Below are 17,132 nucleotides of genomic sequence, written 5' to 3'. Positions count from 1 at the left end.
ACTATTAACTAAATTAACTTGTTAACATATGAATATCTAAGTCCACAACAACCATAATAGATGAATCTAGTAGGGCTCACATAGGCCACGACAAATCATCAAGATATAATTAAAATCACTAATATTTGAGTACACTATAATCTGACCTATATTATATAAATCATAGTCTACACAATGGAGTACAAATATCAAATAATAGTACAAGTCAATATCTAGATAAACTATCTTCTATATCATCTCACGTCTATAGCTCACCTCATCTTTCCTCTAAAATATCTCTTAAAGATATCTCAAGTCGCTATCACGTACCATAATATCTAGGAGTGTTAGAAAAGAAATCAAGAGAGTCATGAGCAAAAAGCTTAGTGAATAGACCTTACCCTAAATTAGTGATACCAAATAGAGAATAAATCATGTACTAAATAATATAAATCACATAGGAGCATTATGTCATGAATGAGTATATGAATGTATCCTCAATATTATATAAATATAATTTCATAATTGATCAAAGTATATAATTTTCGATAATGTATAAACAATCTTCATGTCATACCATCATCATAATTCTCTTTCAAATATGATACCTATGATGCATGCTGGCCATGACCATACTATGATATCAAATGCAACAACATATGATGCATATTGACCACTCGATAATCAAGTATATCAAATGATAATGAAAGTATATCAAATGATAACTTAGTATATGCATTTTTCAATATCTTAATCATCAATATCATCTCTAAATATCATCATCATACTATACCACTATGCATAGTCAACACCCGGTACTCAGTCTCATCAATATGCCTGAAGGGTCAGAGCATACCCTGCTATCCGTAAAGGCTATCTCAATCATAATCATACCCTGCCATCTGCTAAGAGTATCAGCATCCATCTATACTGAGCACCCTTCTAGCTGATACAAATATGTGAGGATTGATACGATCTCCCCTTAGGCCAAGGTTCGATCCTTTCTATTTGCAGATCTGGACAGGATCTAACACAGAACTTTAGAAATAGATCCCAAAAGATGTCGCCATCAGATCGATGTGAGATTTTGATATGTTGTGGCCCCGAAAAAGAGCTTTCCAAAAAATCAATTAGGTGAATCGAATGTCAGGATCTCGAGATATCATTCGATTAGTGGACGAATATTGGTTAGTCTGTCATAGGATCTGTGGATGGAGGCACGAGATCCTAGATGAAGGTGAATGGTGGTGGACCAGCGTTAATGGGTGGCACTGGTGAGTAAGTGGTCGTGGAAGGGTTATGGGTGATTGAAGGATTAGGGCAAGCGATAGATATATTGGAAGAAGGGGGAGGAGAGGGCCGCCCCTAAGGGATTAGGGTGATTAGCCGGTGGAGGGAGGTCAGAAACGGCGTCGCCGGGGAACAAGAGAACGGGAGAGAAGAAGACGAAGGAGGTAGGGCAAAAACTCAATTCATTAATAATGATTCCATGGTTGCCATCCACACCTTTAGAGGTTAACCAAACAATTCAAAAATGACAATTATTAACCCTAAATAGTACATCTTCACCGACCGTGTTCAAACGCGTCCGATCGCTTTTGAACGACCATATTTCGCACTTCTCTGGATTTTCGAACGCGATGCAGGCGTTCGTAGGCGCGTTTGAACGCATATTTCGCACTCTCTTGATGTGCAAACCTGATGTAGGCGTTCACAAGCGTATTCGAACACAACATATAGAAAACTTATTTTTTTAGAATTAAATACTAAAATAAGAGACAAAGACATCCCTAAAGTGTATCCATGCTCGAGACGACATCGGTGAATTCGGAATCGTATCAATCTACCACGCTTCCGCAATCTTGTCCTCAAGGTTTGAAATTAGGGAAGTGATCTTTGAACTCTGACTCAAGCTCCTCCATGATTTGATCCTCTGCATTGGTTCCCCACATATCTGAAAATAGAGGAAGGCTTGGTGCTGAATAGGAGGCGAGCTCACTTGTGTCCGGTTGGCGTGAAAGGGCATTAGTCGCTCAGTTCTCGATCCCCTTTTTGTAGACTAGTTCGTAGTCATACCCAAGGAGTTTTGTGACCAACCGTTGTTGTGCTAGGGTGTGAACACTTTGCTCCATGAAGTAGGGTAAGCTATGCCGGTCCGTGCGGATAGTAAACCGTTGGCCGATCAAGTAGGGTTGCCATTTGGTGACGATGTGTAGAATTGATAGCATTTCGTGCTCGTAGGTGGATAGCTGTCGCGATCGGTTTGACAATGCCTTGCTCAGATATGCCACGGTTCTGCTCTCTTGCATCAAAACTGCTCCAATGACCTCACCCGAAGTGTCGCATTCCACCACAAAGGGATTGTTGAAATTCGATAGTGCTAGAACCGGTGTGGTAGACATGGCTATCTTCAATGCTTCAAAGGCCTCCGTCGCCTTGCCCGTCCATTGAAACCCTCCTTTTCTGAGTAAGGAGGTCAGTGGGGCAGCAATCTTGCCGTAGTTGGCAACGAATCGTCGGTAGTACCCCGTCAACCCAAGAAATCCCCTCAATTCTCGTCGATTAGTGGGAATCGGCTAGTCCACCATATTCTTGATCTTACTTGGATCGACTTCCACTTCTCTCGATTATATGTCCCAAGTACTCCACTCGTGGCTCTCACGAAAGGCACTTGCTCATCTTGACTTTTAACTAGTTTTGTCACAAGATATTCAACACCTCACGCACTTGCCGCAACTGCTCTCTCCAATTCCTACTATACACTAGAATATCGTCAAAGAAGACAAGCATGTACCAACACAAGAGTGGGCAGAAAAGGTCATTCATTAGCCCTTGGAAGGTGGTCGGTGCATTGGTGAGCCCAAACGGCATGACTCGGAACTCATAGTGGCCATCGTGAGTTCGGAACGTCGTTTTATGCACATCTTCCGGGTCGACGCAGATTTGATGATACCCCGCTCTTAAGTCAAGTTTGCTGAAGTAAGCCAACCCTGTGAGTTCATCCAGCAACTCCTCGATCACTGGTATTGGATACCGGTCTTTGATGGTGATCGCATTCAAGGCTCGGTAGTCGACGCAAAATCACTAACTCCCGTCTTTCTTCCGAACCAGCAGCACCAGCGATGAGTAGGCACTTCTACTCAGTTGAATAATCCCTTGCTCAAGCATTTCTACCACCAATTTGCTGATCTCTTCTGTCTGGACATGCGGGTACCGATAGGGCCGAACATTTGCTGGTTCAACCCCCGGAAATATTTGGATGCAATGGTCGTGCCGACGGGTCGGCGGCAGTCCTCGGGGTTCCTCGAAGAGATCCTTGAATTCCTGCAGCAGCTCTTGCATGTCAGCAGCTATTTCCCTTGGTGGTGGATGTTTTGGTTCAGCAATAGCCATTTGCAATAATAGAGCTCGGTCCCCTGCACAAGGAAGGCCTAAAGGTGGTTACAACATTGGCCCTTGCTGCGGTTGGTTTCCATCCAACAGCACCCTTCGACCATTCTTCCAAAATGTCAGTGTGAGGTTTGAGAAATCAAATATTATGGGCCCTAAGCTCTGAAGCCATTGGGTTCCCAAGACAATTTTGACACCTCGCAAGGCTAACGGATAAAGATCCAATGTGAAAGTTTTGCCTTGCACTTTCAATTCCACACCTCCACAAATAAAATCTGCCCTCAATGTAGTGCTATATCCAATCATCACATCGAACCCTTCTATTGGTTCCGACTTGAGCCCAATCTTCCTAAGGAGTCTCTTGCCAATGAAGTTATGGGTGGACTCGGTGTCGATCAAGATTCTCATTGCGGTTTTCTTGACTACACCGTTCACCCGCAAAGTCTTTAGCGTTGCTGTCCCGGAATAGGCGTGGAGGGAGATCTCGGCCATCATGTCCTCCACAAGTCACTCCTTAGCTACTCCTCACTGTCAAGCCACACCCTTATCTTCATCTACAATCTCTTCCTCCACATCCTCCAATCCATCTATTAGCATCATCAATCTCATCGATTTAGCGCAACGATGTCCGAGTACAAACTTCTCATCACAACGAAAGCATAGGCCTTTGGCTCTTCGTTCCTCCACTTGCGCAGGTGTGAGTGCTCGTCCCGGACCTCTAGGTGCGTACTTCACATCTTGGGATGGCTTCAGGGTTGCTCGAGGAGTCACCATTGCAGTAGCGATTCTTCGTACTCTAGTAACATTTCCTGCCGCTATGGTTGGTTAAGCTTGATTGCTGCTTCCCTGGCTCATTCAGTTCTGTTTTAGATGTAACTTCTTGGTTCGATGCTTGTCTTCCATGAGCACGGCATCTTCAAAGGCCTTATTTAAGGTTCTAGGCCTTAAAGCCCTCACGTCGGCTTGTATGTCTCCCCGTAGCCTGGAGATGAAGGTGCTGCGAAGTTGCTGATCCGTCCATGAGGGTTGGCATCGGCTACTTATCCTCTCAAATTCTTCATAGTATGCCCCAACCGTGGTCTTTTGCACCGTCTTTGAGAGGAGAACATCGAAGTCTTCATACCCCGACGCTCCAAATCGCAACGTGATATCGGCACAAAAGTCAGCCCAAGTTTTGATAGCCTCATTAGTATTGGTTATTCGAAACTAGTGAAGCGCCGCATCTTCAAGGTGGAAGCTCGCAAGCGTCTCCTTATATTCTTCCGCTGTACCCTGGTATGCGAAGAATTGCTCTGCCCTATACAACCAATCGATTGGATCGCCACCTTTGAACTTGGGGAATGCGCGATGCACAATTTGCCCATGGATGTTGTTGTCTCGATCCAGATCATGTTCAAGTCCTTGTCTAACCAGAGGAGAATGCACCATGAATGGTTGATAATTCCTCCTTCGATTTTGATTAACTCGCCGTGATTCCAGTTTGTATTGCCCTACTCATGGATCTTGATCTCCAAGGTGATCTCCATAGTGGTTCGCTCGTCGGATGGGCTCACCTGCAATTGGGCCTAGTGGAACCATCCTTGCTTGTCTCTGCCCATAGGGTGGTGGCAGTAGCGGCTCTTGTGGTTGCAAATTTTGAACCGATAGCGGCGGTTTCATAGGAGTGGACTCGCGTTGTGGAGTCGATAGTGCATTCCCGTTTGCCATGTATTTCCTTGTCGCCCGTAATTCCTGCATCATCTCCATAATCATCTGATTGTTGATGACCATTTGTTCGGAAAGAGACCCCAACACGGCTTGAACACTAGGTTCTTCTATATTCTGATTTGATTGGGTGGTTCCGCGGGTGGAAGTCCCCGCAATCATTTTCCCCTCTTCTATTGGGAGAATCTCTTCTTTCTCATCTTGCCATGCAGCCATGGCTTTGATTGTCATCATAGGAAGCGTGTGTGTGAGGAACGATGGCTCTGATACCAGCTTGATACGATCTCCCCTTAGGCCAAGGTTCGATCCTTTCTGATTTGCAGATCTAGACAGGATCTGACAAAGAAATTTGGAAATAGATCCCGAAAGATGCCGCCGTCAGATTGACATGAGATTTTGATATGTTGTAGCCCCGGAAAAGAGATTTCCAAAAACTTAATTTCAGGCAAATCGGAGATATTATCCAATTAGTGGACGAACATCGATTAGTCTGTCTTAGGATCTGTGGATAGAGGCACGAGATCCTAGATGATGGTGGATGGTGGTGGACCAGCGTTAATGGGCGGCACTAGTGAGTAAGTGGTCGTGGAAGGGTTATGGGTGATGGAAGGATTAGGTCAAGTGATGGATAGATTGAAAGAAGGGGGAGGAGAGGACCGCCCCTAAGGGAGCAGGGCAAAAACTCAATTCATCAAAAATGATTCCATGGTTGCCATCCACACCTTTAGAGGCTAACCAAACAATTTAAAAATGGCAATTATTAACCCTAAATAGTACATTTTCGCCGACCACGTTCGAACGCACATATTTTGCACTTCTCTAGATTTGCGAATGCGATGTATGCGATGTACGCATTCGCAAGTACGTTCGAACGCACATTTCGCACTCTCTGGATGTGCGAACTTGATGTATCCGTTCACAAGTGCGTTCGAATGCACTCCACCCATGTTCGAATGCGACATATAAAAACCTTATTTTTTTTAGAATTAAATATTAAACAAGAGACAAAGACATCCCTAAAGTGTATCCATGCTCGAGACGACATCGGTGAAGTCTGAATCGTATCAATGATAACTCGTCACATATGCCCTAGTGAACGACATGTGTTAGAATGTCTACTGCGCACACAGACTAACGAGTGCGTCCTAACTCTTGCACTCACTTGGGTATCCTCACACTTGCTATCAACTATCCTGTCAATCAGATTATCATGCTTTCCAGTACTATAATAAGCCATGCATATCAGGAATTTAGGTGGAAGAGGAGTCAAAAGAAATATATGATGCGATGAAATCTCCAATGGTACATGTATCACATGCATACTCATGCTAGTCTATCACATGCATACTCATGCTAGTCTATTACATGCATACTCATGCTACATATCATCCCGACATAAAGTCATAACAGAATAGTCATCTCTAATCATCTGTATATATCATCAACATACTAATATCCAAGATCGATCTAATCAAATGAATGATAAAATATGCTCGACTAAAATTATCTCTAGATAAGATCATATAATTATGCTGGAGGCCAAAATATACATATATATAATTAAATAATATATCCTAATTGAGAAAGGCGTCTAGGGGATAAAACTACTCACCTTAGAGCAAAAGACTCAACACACGTATCTCTCACCTCAATCAATCAACCGTCACTCATCTCTAATAAGTTCCACAGGGTCTCACATAAAGGGCTCGGGATCTGAAAATATATAAGTACTATGATGTTAGCCGTTTATCCAATAAGAATTAATTCAAGTAAAATATAAAGATATATTAGGTTTAGAATCAGTTCTTTTATTTTTTATTACATAACTAGATCTACATTATAGATATGATTCAAATACTATAATTATACTATTATCATAAGATACTAGTTATAATATAAGGAGAAGAGGTATGTTTCTTTTTATATAGAAATATTCTAAATATATAATTATAACATAAAATAAAAGGCTAAACAACTATAAATAAGATATAAGTATAGACAAGATCTATTTATAATTAATTTAAATAATTCTTACTCTATCTTGATTAATCAGGAACTATATACTCTTTACTTAATTATACAAAATAATAAATTAATTAATTAATTAATTAATAAGGCTAGTATCTTATTCTACACACAGTAGTATATAATATTGTTAAAAATTACTTAAAATATATATTATGAATATTAGTATATATATATATATATATATATAAATCTCATGATTATAATTAAGGAAACTATTTATTAATCTAACAAAACATATATATATATATATTAAATAACACCAATATTTATGCGTAACAATTCATAACATAATTAATCATTAATTTTACTAGTTTATTAAGAATAATCATGTTAAAGAATATATGTATATGTTAATTAAGATAATTAATGTCTAAATAATCTAGTTATATTAACTAAAAATAAATACATAGATTATAAATATATAAATAAATAAAATCCAGTGCCAAAGTGCTGGGCTTAGTTCAGCACCAAAGACCATACAAGCGCTGGGCTCAACCCAGCACTAATGCGCCACAAGTCTAGGCCGAGCCTAGCACCACTTCAGCCAACTCCACAAATCGAGCAAAAGAATAGGAGGAGGAAAAGGAAAGAAGAAGAAGAAGAAGAAGAAGAAGAAGAAGAAGAAGAAGAAGAAGAAGAGAAGGAGAAGGGAAGGGAAGGGAGGGGTGGGAACCGAGCTAGCGGGGAGGGGGCTCGGCTGCTGCTGGCCAGCCAGCAGCCGGCCTCTCACCGACGACTCGGTTTCGGCAAACCCAAGAGTTAAAGATGGAGTGAGTGAGAGAGAGGGAGAGAGGGGGAGAGAGGGGGAGAGAGAGGAGGTGAGGGCTCACCTTGGTGGCGGCAAGAGGGGAAGAGAAAGGGAGTGCTCAAGAGAGAAGAGAGAAACCGAGAGAGAGAGAGAGAGAGGCAGTGGGGAGGGAGGCTGTGGCTATGGCGACGGGGCCCACCGTGGCTAGCTAGCCAGGCCCACGCTATGTGGCGCCCCCATAGCCTGCCACAGCATGTGAGAAATTTTTCTCACCTACAGAGCTTTGGCTTGGGCACGAGGTCGACCACAACGTGGTCGGTTGCATCATGCCCAAAATATATTATTATTATTATTATTATTATTATTTTGGATTGTTACATGGTAGATTTGTTATTTAGAAGGAAAAATGAAAAAGGAGGATGGCCCTATGGGACTAGGGTTGTATGACAATTGAAGGAGAAAGGGAGGAACGAAAGGGAGGAAGATCAAGAGAGACGAGAGGTAGAAAATGAGTCCATTGCAATATTCTTCATTAATCCCTATAATAGGCTGCTCTCCATATATATATTAGAGAGTAACCTTAATGACATGAAATTAATTAAACCCTAACCCGAAAGAAATAATCGAACCAGATTGAAATCAATGTGTGGTATTGAACATCGTTGGTCTGGCATTCAAATGCCTCAATAATGGCTGCTTTCTAGTTTGGGTGTTTGAACTCCATTGGCTAGGCATTCAAATACCTCAACAATGTCTTGAATCTTGGGCGTTTAAATGTTGTTTGCCAGGCATTTGACTCCCAGAGCCGAAAATAGCTAGATGTCTTAAATAAATGGCAAGTGTTCGAAAGTGAAAAATGACTCGACCCATCTAAAACAAAGCCCTCCCACCCAGCTCTCTAGAATTGTTCTCACAAAATCCACCCTAGAATCTATTCTAAGACCATTTCTGATCGGATTAAGTCGTTTCTCCATCTGAAAGATCGGAGCACGTATAATGGAGATAAAGAGGCTAATGGTGATGATGGAATTGATAATTTATTATTTAGAAGGAAAAAATTAAAGAGGAGGATGTTGGCCCTTTGGGGCTAGGGTGGTACAACAATTGGAGGAGGAAGGAGGGTGTTGGCTTTGGTGGTCGCAACGGCTAGGTTGAAGGAACGAAAGGGAGGAAGATCAAGAGAGAGGAGAGGTAGAAAAAGAGGCAATTGCAATATTCTTCATTAATCCCTAGAAATGGCTGCTCCCTGCATATATATTTGGAGACTAATCCTAATGAATTAAAATTAATTAAACTTTAGCTCCAAACAAATAATTTAATGGGACTGAAATCAACGTTTGGCATTGAATGCCATTGGCTAGGCATTCGAACACCTCAATAATTGCTACTTCCAAGTTCGGGAATTTGAACTATGTTGGTCGGGCGTTCAAATGCCTCAACTATGTCGTGAAGCTTGGGCGTTGGAATGTCGTTGTCCAAGCATTTCACTCTTTGAGCTCGAACTGGCGAGATGTCCTAAAATATGACAAGTGTTGTGAAGAGAAAAATGACTAAGCTAAGATAAATGGGTTTGACCCAATTAACCCAACCTCAACACCCATCCTACGAGGTGACCCCATGTAAGATTTTTACACGGTGGTGTAATGATGTGGAGTTGAGGGCTCGGAAGATAGTATTGATGCTAACCTATGTGATGGATTTACGACTGAGGTTCTTAATCTACAGTGGCAAATAATTCGGTCATATTGTTCGCAGGTGATCAGTTAGCGAGTTACCACTAGGATCGATCATCCCTTGTGGGTATTGTGCGACCGGGTGTGAGTGTTGATGTGGCCTACGAGCGTAGCTCTACATAGGCCTAAGTTTGAGGACTCGATAGTCTGGATTGATGCATTGTAGATTATTGATTGTTAATGTATGTGCGCATTAGATAAATATGTTATGGGATATTGATGTATTGATTTGATCTTGATGTGCATATTCATATTTACTTATTGTTGCATCATTAATTGCACTATTTTTAGACTATAACAGTAGATACTTGCTGGGCTTTATGCTCACTAGATTTTGGTGGAAATATTTTTTGATCGGTTAATTGACCCGAGCCCGTGGAAGATCTAACGAAGACTAGTTTTAGTTTTTATTTATTTTATTCTTGTAAAGTAAGCTAGAAAGCTTGCAACCCTTGTGTAGGAATTATAATCTATTTATGGTTTGTATTTTGAGGCTTGTTGTGGTCTATGGTGTTTTGGACTTCCTTATGTTTTATATTATTTATAAAAATATGGGCTTTCCTCTTGTTTATTGTGTTAAAATATTGATGAATATATCATGTGGACATTACATAGGTTGCACAGACATGAAGGGCACATGTATTTGATGGTAGGTGTTACACCCGATCAAGCCCGAATCACATCAACTTATATATATATATATTGTTATGGTTATACAATTAAAATTTTTATATACATATAATAAACTATATTAGTATTATATATTATATATAATTATTTTTAATATTATTAAAATGTCATTCCGCCTAAGCACTCGCTTGTCGAGTTAGAGGTCGGCGGTACGGTGACCTTATTCCCACCGCCCGTGAAATTGCCTCTCAATACACTATATATATTAGCGATAAATTAAGTTCATTGAGCTGAATTCGATGCAAATTTCCCAAACATTAAAATGGTTCAGAAAATTAAAAGGAATATGAGCATCATAAGTAAAACAACAATTGACTCGTAAGATAACAGGTCATACCAAACCGCTAGGTAATCCCTATGAAAAGCTATTCAAAGATGGGGTCATCGACTTGCCCTTAATAGAACTGGAGTTCTGTACAAGCTCGGTTCCGAATTGATTTCGAGCTTAATCGAACCTACACAAGAGATTGGGATATTTTATACATATATATATATTCTCGTCTCCCTATTAATACATACCCTCATAGCTGTCATGCGTATTAGTTTAGAAGCATTAATATTATATTATTTGCATTTAAAAATATACGTATATGTAATATATACTAATTATCAAGTCTGAGAAAGGGTTGGCCCATAGGCTATATATATATATATATATATATATTGTTATAGTTATAAATTATATTATTCAAATTTTTATATACATGTAATTATTATATTAGTATATTATATATATATATATATATTTTTTTTTTTTTTTACTAAGTGGTGAGGTGATCGTCCCCTATCCATGATCGTACTTCAATACATTAATATATATATATATATAAAGTATAAATTGAGTTTATTTAGCCGAATCTATTCGTAATTAAATTTGAGCTTTACTTTGGTGATCAAGCCGGGCTAGTATTAAATATGAGGGGAGCTTGAGCCTCCAAACATAGACACCAAGGGCAATAGAGTTTTTGATCAAACTAGACCTATTTAAAATTTTTTTTATCCAAATAGTTTACACCCTAAACTTCTCTATTTCATAGTGGCCCTAAATGAAATGCTTAACTGTTAAGTGTTTTACTCAGTAAAATGCGATCGGTGTTATTTAGTTTAAAAGAAAATGTTGAACATTTATAAAAAAAAAGATACATATAAGCATTTTATTATTAAAAACACTAGATAGCAACAATATGAGTACAAATAAAAAGAAAAAGTTTATAACATCATAACTTTATGCTCGATTATTAATTTTAGTCATAAAATATGTCGCTGTGAAGAAATGGAGGAGTTCTATAATTCGTCAAAGCCAACTATACTCAGGATCACAAATAAAAAGACGGTAGCTCCTCCAAATTTATGTGAAATTTTTTTAGTTCTTTCAAATAAAACACTCAACTCTTTAGAGTTTCCTAAATATAAAACGGTGATGCGTTGAGCGTTTTATAAAATAAATTTTTTGACATTTTCATCTAAAAGTAAAACGCTGAACTTTGAGGTTACATTTCCATTCAAAATAACTTATTAGCATTTTACCTATGGCCACAGTGTCTCAGACCTATTATTGTATTAAGTTTGAGCTGGAGTCCATTTGGGTAAATAAAAGGTAAAAGAGCGCTAGTTTGGTAAAAAAAAAGACTCATTATATACTACTTGGGAAGTTGCTCCTTTACGTGTACACCCACCTCTTTAAATATCTAATTTGAACGTTTCCCTTTCAATATTGCCAGAAGTTTTTGACCAAATTAGCCCTCTTTTACATTTTATTTACCCAAATAGACTCCACCTCAACTTAATACCAAAATGGATCTAAAGACCTATAGCCCTAGGTAAAACACTATAAGTTCAGTGTTTTATTTTTAGATAGAAATGATAAAAATTTATTTTATAAAATGCTCCACCCATCAGCGTTTTACATTTTAGAAAACGCTAAAGAGTTGAGTATTTTATTGAAAAGAAGTGAAAAAAAAATCAACTTAAATTTTGAAGAGCAACGGATTTTTTTTTTTGCCGCCTCTGAGTGCAATTGGCTTCGAGAAATAACAATAACATATTTTATGACTAAAATAGATAACCGAGCACAAAGATATAACATTATAAACTTTTTATTTATATTACTTACATAGTTGCTGTGTAGTGTTTTTAACAATAAGATAGTTAACTTTTCAGCGTTTTTTAATCTATCATCTTTTTATAAATGTTCAGCTTTTATTTATAAAAAATAAAAGCGTTGGTATGATTAGCATTTTATGTTACGAACCAACCTAATCTGATCCGCAACGGTTCTGAAACTTGGATCCTAGCTTGGTAGCCCACTAATGGCTAGATAGATGCTAGGGTTAAATCTTGGTGTGAAATGAGAGAAGTTGTTATGAAAGAGGGTGGTTAGAGGCTGGAAGAAGCCGACCAAAGACTTGGGCGGTGGAAGAAGGGAGGTGGGAGAGAGCGCCAATGGCTAGAATCAAGAGAGAAAGAGATGAGGCTAAAGCCAATTCAAATCCAGATAAAAAAAATGATACGATCACACCTCTGGCTATGGAGTTCTGATACCAGCTTGATACAATCACGCCTCTGGCTATAGAGCTCTGATACCAGCTTGTTACGATCTCTCATTTGGGGCTAAAGATCGATCTCTTCCGATTCTCAGATCTGGACTAGATCTTGCACGGAACTTTGAAATAAGATCTCGAAATATTCCGCCATTGGATCGATGTGAAATTTTGATATGTTGTAACCCTAGAAAATAGCTTTCCAACAAATCTAGTTTCAGGCGAATCAGAGTTGTGGATCTCGAGATATCGTCCATTTAGTGGACGAACATCAGGATGCTCTATTTTGGATTCGTGGATGGAGGCACGAGATCCTAGGTAATGGTGGTTGAAGGTGGACCGGCATTAATGTGGTGGCACCGGTGAAAAGTGATGTTAGAAGGGTTGTGGTTGATGGAAGGATTAGGGCAAGTGTTGGATAGATTGGATGAAGGGGGAGAAGAGGGCCACCCCTAAGAGACTAGAGTGATTAGCCGCACGAGGGAGGTTAGAAGCGGCGTCGCCGGGGATTGAGAGAACGGGAGCGAAGAAGACGAAGGAGGCAAGGCAAAACTCAATCTCAATAATCAATAATCAATTTTGGTTGCCCTACACATCCTTTTATAGGCTAACAAACAACTCAAATTAACCCTAAAACACAATTTTCGCCGACCGTGTTCGAACTCGCCCAACCGCGTTCGAACGCACCGAATTTGCTCTTCTGGATTTGCGAACGCGCAGTACACTATCTTAACCCACGTTCACAACCCCGTTCACAAACCGCGTTCGAACTCACTCCACCCGCGTTCGAACGCGACTTACAGAAAACTTATTTTAATGGAAATTAAACACTAAAACATGAAACAAAAACACTCCTAAAGTGAATCCATGCTCGAGATGACGTTGGTGAAGTCCGAATCGTATCAATCCACCACGCTTCTACAACCTTGTCCTCAAGGTTTGAAATTTAGGAAGCGATCCATGATATCTGACTCTAGCTCCTCCATGGTATGATCTTCTGCATTGGTTCCCCACATATCTGAAGATATAGGAAATGTTGGTGCTGAGAAAGAGGCAAGCTCACTTGTGTCCGGTTGGCGCGAAAGGGCATCAGCCGCTCGATTCTCGATTAGCAAGTTCCAAGTCAAGCTCAGTCCTATCCATCGCCGCGAGTCTTTCGTAGACACGCAAGGTAGGGGGAGTGCGACCATAACCGCCTCAAAGGGGTTCATCCTCAGTCGAGCTTGGATACTTGTACTCCAACTAACCCAAGGTGGAATTCGGGTCCATCTACATTGAGTCCACTTGGTGTCGGGTGGTCGAACCACTTGACTCAATGTCAGTTCAGCAATAGAAATCTGGTGCATCCGATTGCGCTCGGGAGGTCGAGTTAGATGCAGTTGGTGGATCCGGATTTGGTCCTCCCAATGACTCGAGTTAGGTTTAGCGACAGCCATTTGCAATAGTAGAGCTTGGTCCCCTACACAAGGAAAGCCCACAAGTAGTTGCAATGTTGGCCCCTGCTGCGGTTGATTTCCATCCAGCAACACCCTTCGTCCGTTCCTTCGAAATGTCAGTGTGAGGTTTGAGAAATCAAATGTTACGGGCCCCAAGCTTTGAAGCCATTGAGTCCCCAAAACAATGTCGGCACTTCGCAAGGCCAATGGATAAAGATCCAATGTGAAAGTTTGGCCTTGCACCTTCAATTCCACACCTCCACAAATAAAATCTGCTCGCAATGTGGTGCCATCTCCGATCGTCACATCGAACCCTTCCATGGGTTCCGACTCGAGCCCAATCTTCCTAAGGAGCCTATTGTCAATGAAGTTGTGGGTGGACCCGGTGTCAATCAAGATTCTCACTGTGGTTTTCTTGACTACCCCGTTCACCCGCAAGGTCTTTGGCGTAGCTGTCCCCGAATAGGCATGGAGGGAGATTTCGGCTATCATGTCCTCCACGGGTTGCTCCTCAGCTTCTTCTCCTTGATGTCCAGCCACATCTGCACCATCAGCTGCAAACTCGTCCTCTGCTTCCTCCAATCCATCGATTAGCATCACCGATCCCATCGGTTTAGCGCAGCAATACCCGGGTACAAACTTCTCATCACAACGGAAGCATAGGCCCTTGGCTCTTCTTTCTTCTACTTGGGCTGGTGTGAGTGCTCGTCCCGGACCTATAGGTGCATACCTCACATCTTGGGATGGCTTCAAGGGTGCTCGAGGAGGTACCACTGTAGCAGCAACCCTTGGTACTCCGATAGTATTTCCCACCGCTATGTTTGGTTGAGTTGGATTGCGGCTTCCTTGGCTTGTCCAACTCTGCTTCAGGTGTATCTTCATGGCCCTATGTTTGTCTTCCATAAGCACCGCATCTTCTAAGGCCTCCTTTAAGGTTCTAGGCCTTAAAGCCCTCACATCGGCTTGTATGTCACCCCACAACCCGGAGATGAAGGTGCTGCGAAGTTGTTGATCCGTCCATGGTGGATGACATCGGCTACTAATCCTCTCAAATTCTTCTTGGTATGACCCAACCGTGGTCTTTTGCACTGTCTTTGAGAGGAGAGCATCAAAGTCTTCATATCCGTGTGATATCGGCGCAAAATTTAGCCCAAGTTTTGATAGCCTCAGTGGCATTGGCTGCTCTAAACCAATGAAGCGCCGCATCCTCAAGGTGGAAGCTCGCAAGCGTCACCTTGTACTCTTCCGCCGTTCCTTGGTATGCAAAGAATTGCTCCGCCCTATACAACCAATCGATCGGGTCGCCACCTTTGAACTTGGGGAATTCGAGACGCACGACTTGTCCACGGATGCCATTGTCTCGTTCCGGATCATGTCCTTGTCTAACCGGGGGAGGATGCACCATGAAGGGTTGATGATCCCTCCTTCGGTTTTGATTAACTTGCCGTGGTTCCGGATCGTATTGACCTGCCCACGGATCTTGATCTCCAAGGCGGTCTCCATAGTGGTTCACCCGTCGGATGGGTTCACCTGCAACTGGACCTGGTGTAACCATCCTTGCTTGCCTCTGCCCATAGGGTCGTGGTAGCAGCGGCTCTTGTGGTTGCAAAGGCTGAACCGGTGGCGGTGGGTTCAAGGGGGTGGACTCGCGTCGTGGGGTCGATGGTGCTTTCCCGTTCGCCATTGCTTCCCTTGTCGCCCGTAATTCTCGCATCATCTCCATCATCATCTGGTTGTTGATGGCCATTTGCTCTGAAAGAGACCCCAACACGGCTTGAATGCTAGGTTCTTCCGTATTCTGATTAGATCGGGCGGTTCCACGGGTGGAAGTCCCTACAATCGTTTCTCCCTCCTCTATTGGGAGAATCTCTTCTTCATCATCTCGCCGTGCAGCCATGGATCTGGTTGTCGTCATTGGAAGCGCTTGTCTGAGGAACGGTGGCTCTGATACCAACTTGATACGATCACACCTCTGGCTATGGAGTTATGATACCAGCTTGATACGATCACGCCTCTGGCTATGGAGCTCTGATACCAGCTTGTTACGATCTCTCCTTTGGGGCTAAAGATCGATCTCTTCCGATTCTCAGATCTGGACTAGATCTTGCACGGAACTTTGAAATATAATCCCGAAATATTCCGCCATTGGATCGATGTGAAATTTTGATATGTTGTAGCCCTAGAAAAGAAATTTCCAACAAATCTAGTTTTAGGCGAATCAGAGTAGTGGATCTCGAGATATCGTCCGTTTAGTGGACGAACGTCAGGATGCTCTATTTTGGATTCGTGGATGGAGGCACGAGATCCTAGGTAATGGTGGTTGAAGGTGGACCGGCGTTAATGTGGTGGCACCAGTGAAAAGTGATGGTAGAAGGGTTGTGGTTGATGGAAGGATTAGGGCAAGTGTTGGATAGATTGGACGAAGGGGGAGAAGAGGGCCACCTCTAAGGGACTAGGGTGATTAGCCGGACGAGGGAGGTTAGAAGCGGCGTCGCCGGGGATTGAGAGAACGGGAGCGAAGAAGACGAAGGAGGCAAGGCAAAACTCAATCTCAATAATCAATAATCAATTTTGGTTGCCCTACACATCCTTTTATAGGCTAACAAACAACTCAAATTAACCTTAAAACACAATTTTTGCCGACCGCGTTCGAACTCGCCCGACCGCGTTCGAACGCACCGAATTTGCTCTTCTGGATTTGCGAACGCGATGCAGGCGTTCGAACGCGCAGTACACTATCTTCACCCACGTTCACAAACCGCGTTCGAACTCACTCCACCCGCGTTCGAATGCGACTTATAGAAAACTTATTTTAATGGAAATTAAACACTAAAACATGAAACAAAAACACTCCTAAAGTGAATCCATGCTCGAGACGACGTCG

The sequence above is a fragment of the Typha latifolia genome, chromosome 2 (assembly GCF_019914945.1).
Source record: "Typha latifolia isolate L0001 chromosome 2, TyphaL0001v2, whole genome shotgun sequence".
Taxonomy (NCBI): Eukaryota; Viridiplantae; Streptophyta; class Magnoliopsida; order Poales; family Typhaceae; genus Typha; species Typha latifolia.
Note: the sequence above shows the minus strand (reverse complement) of the source record.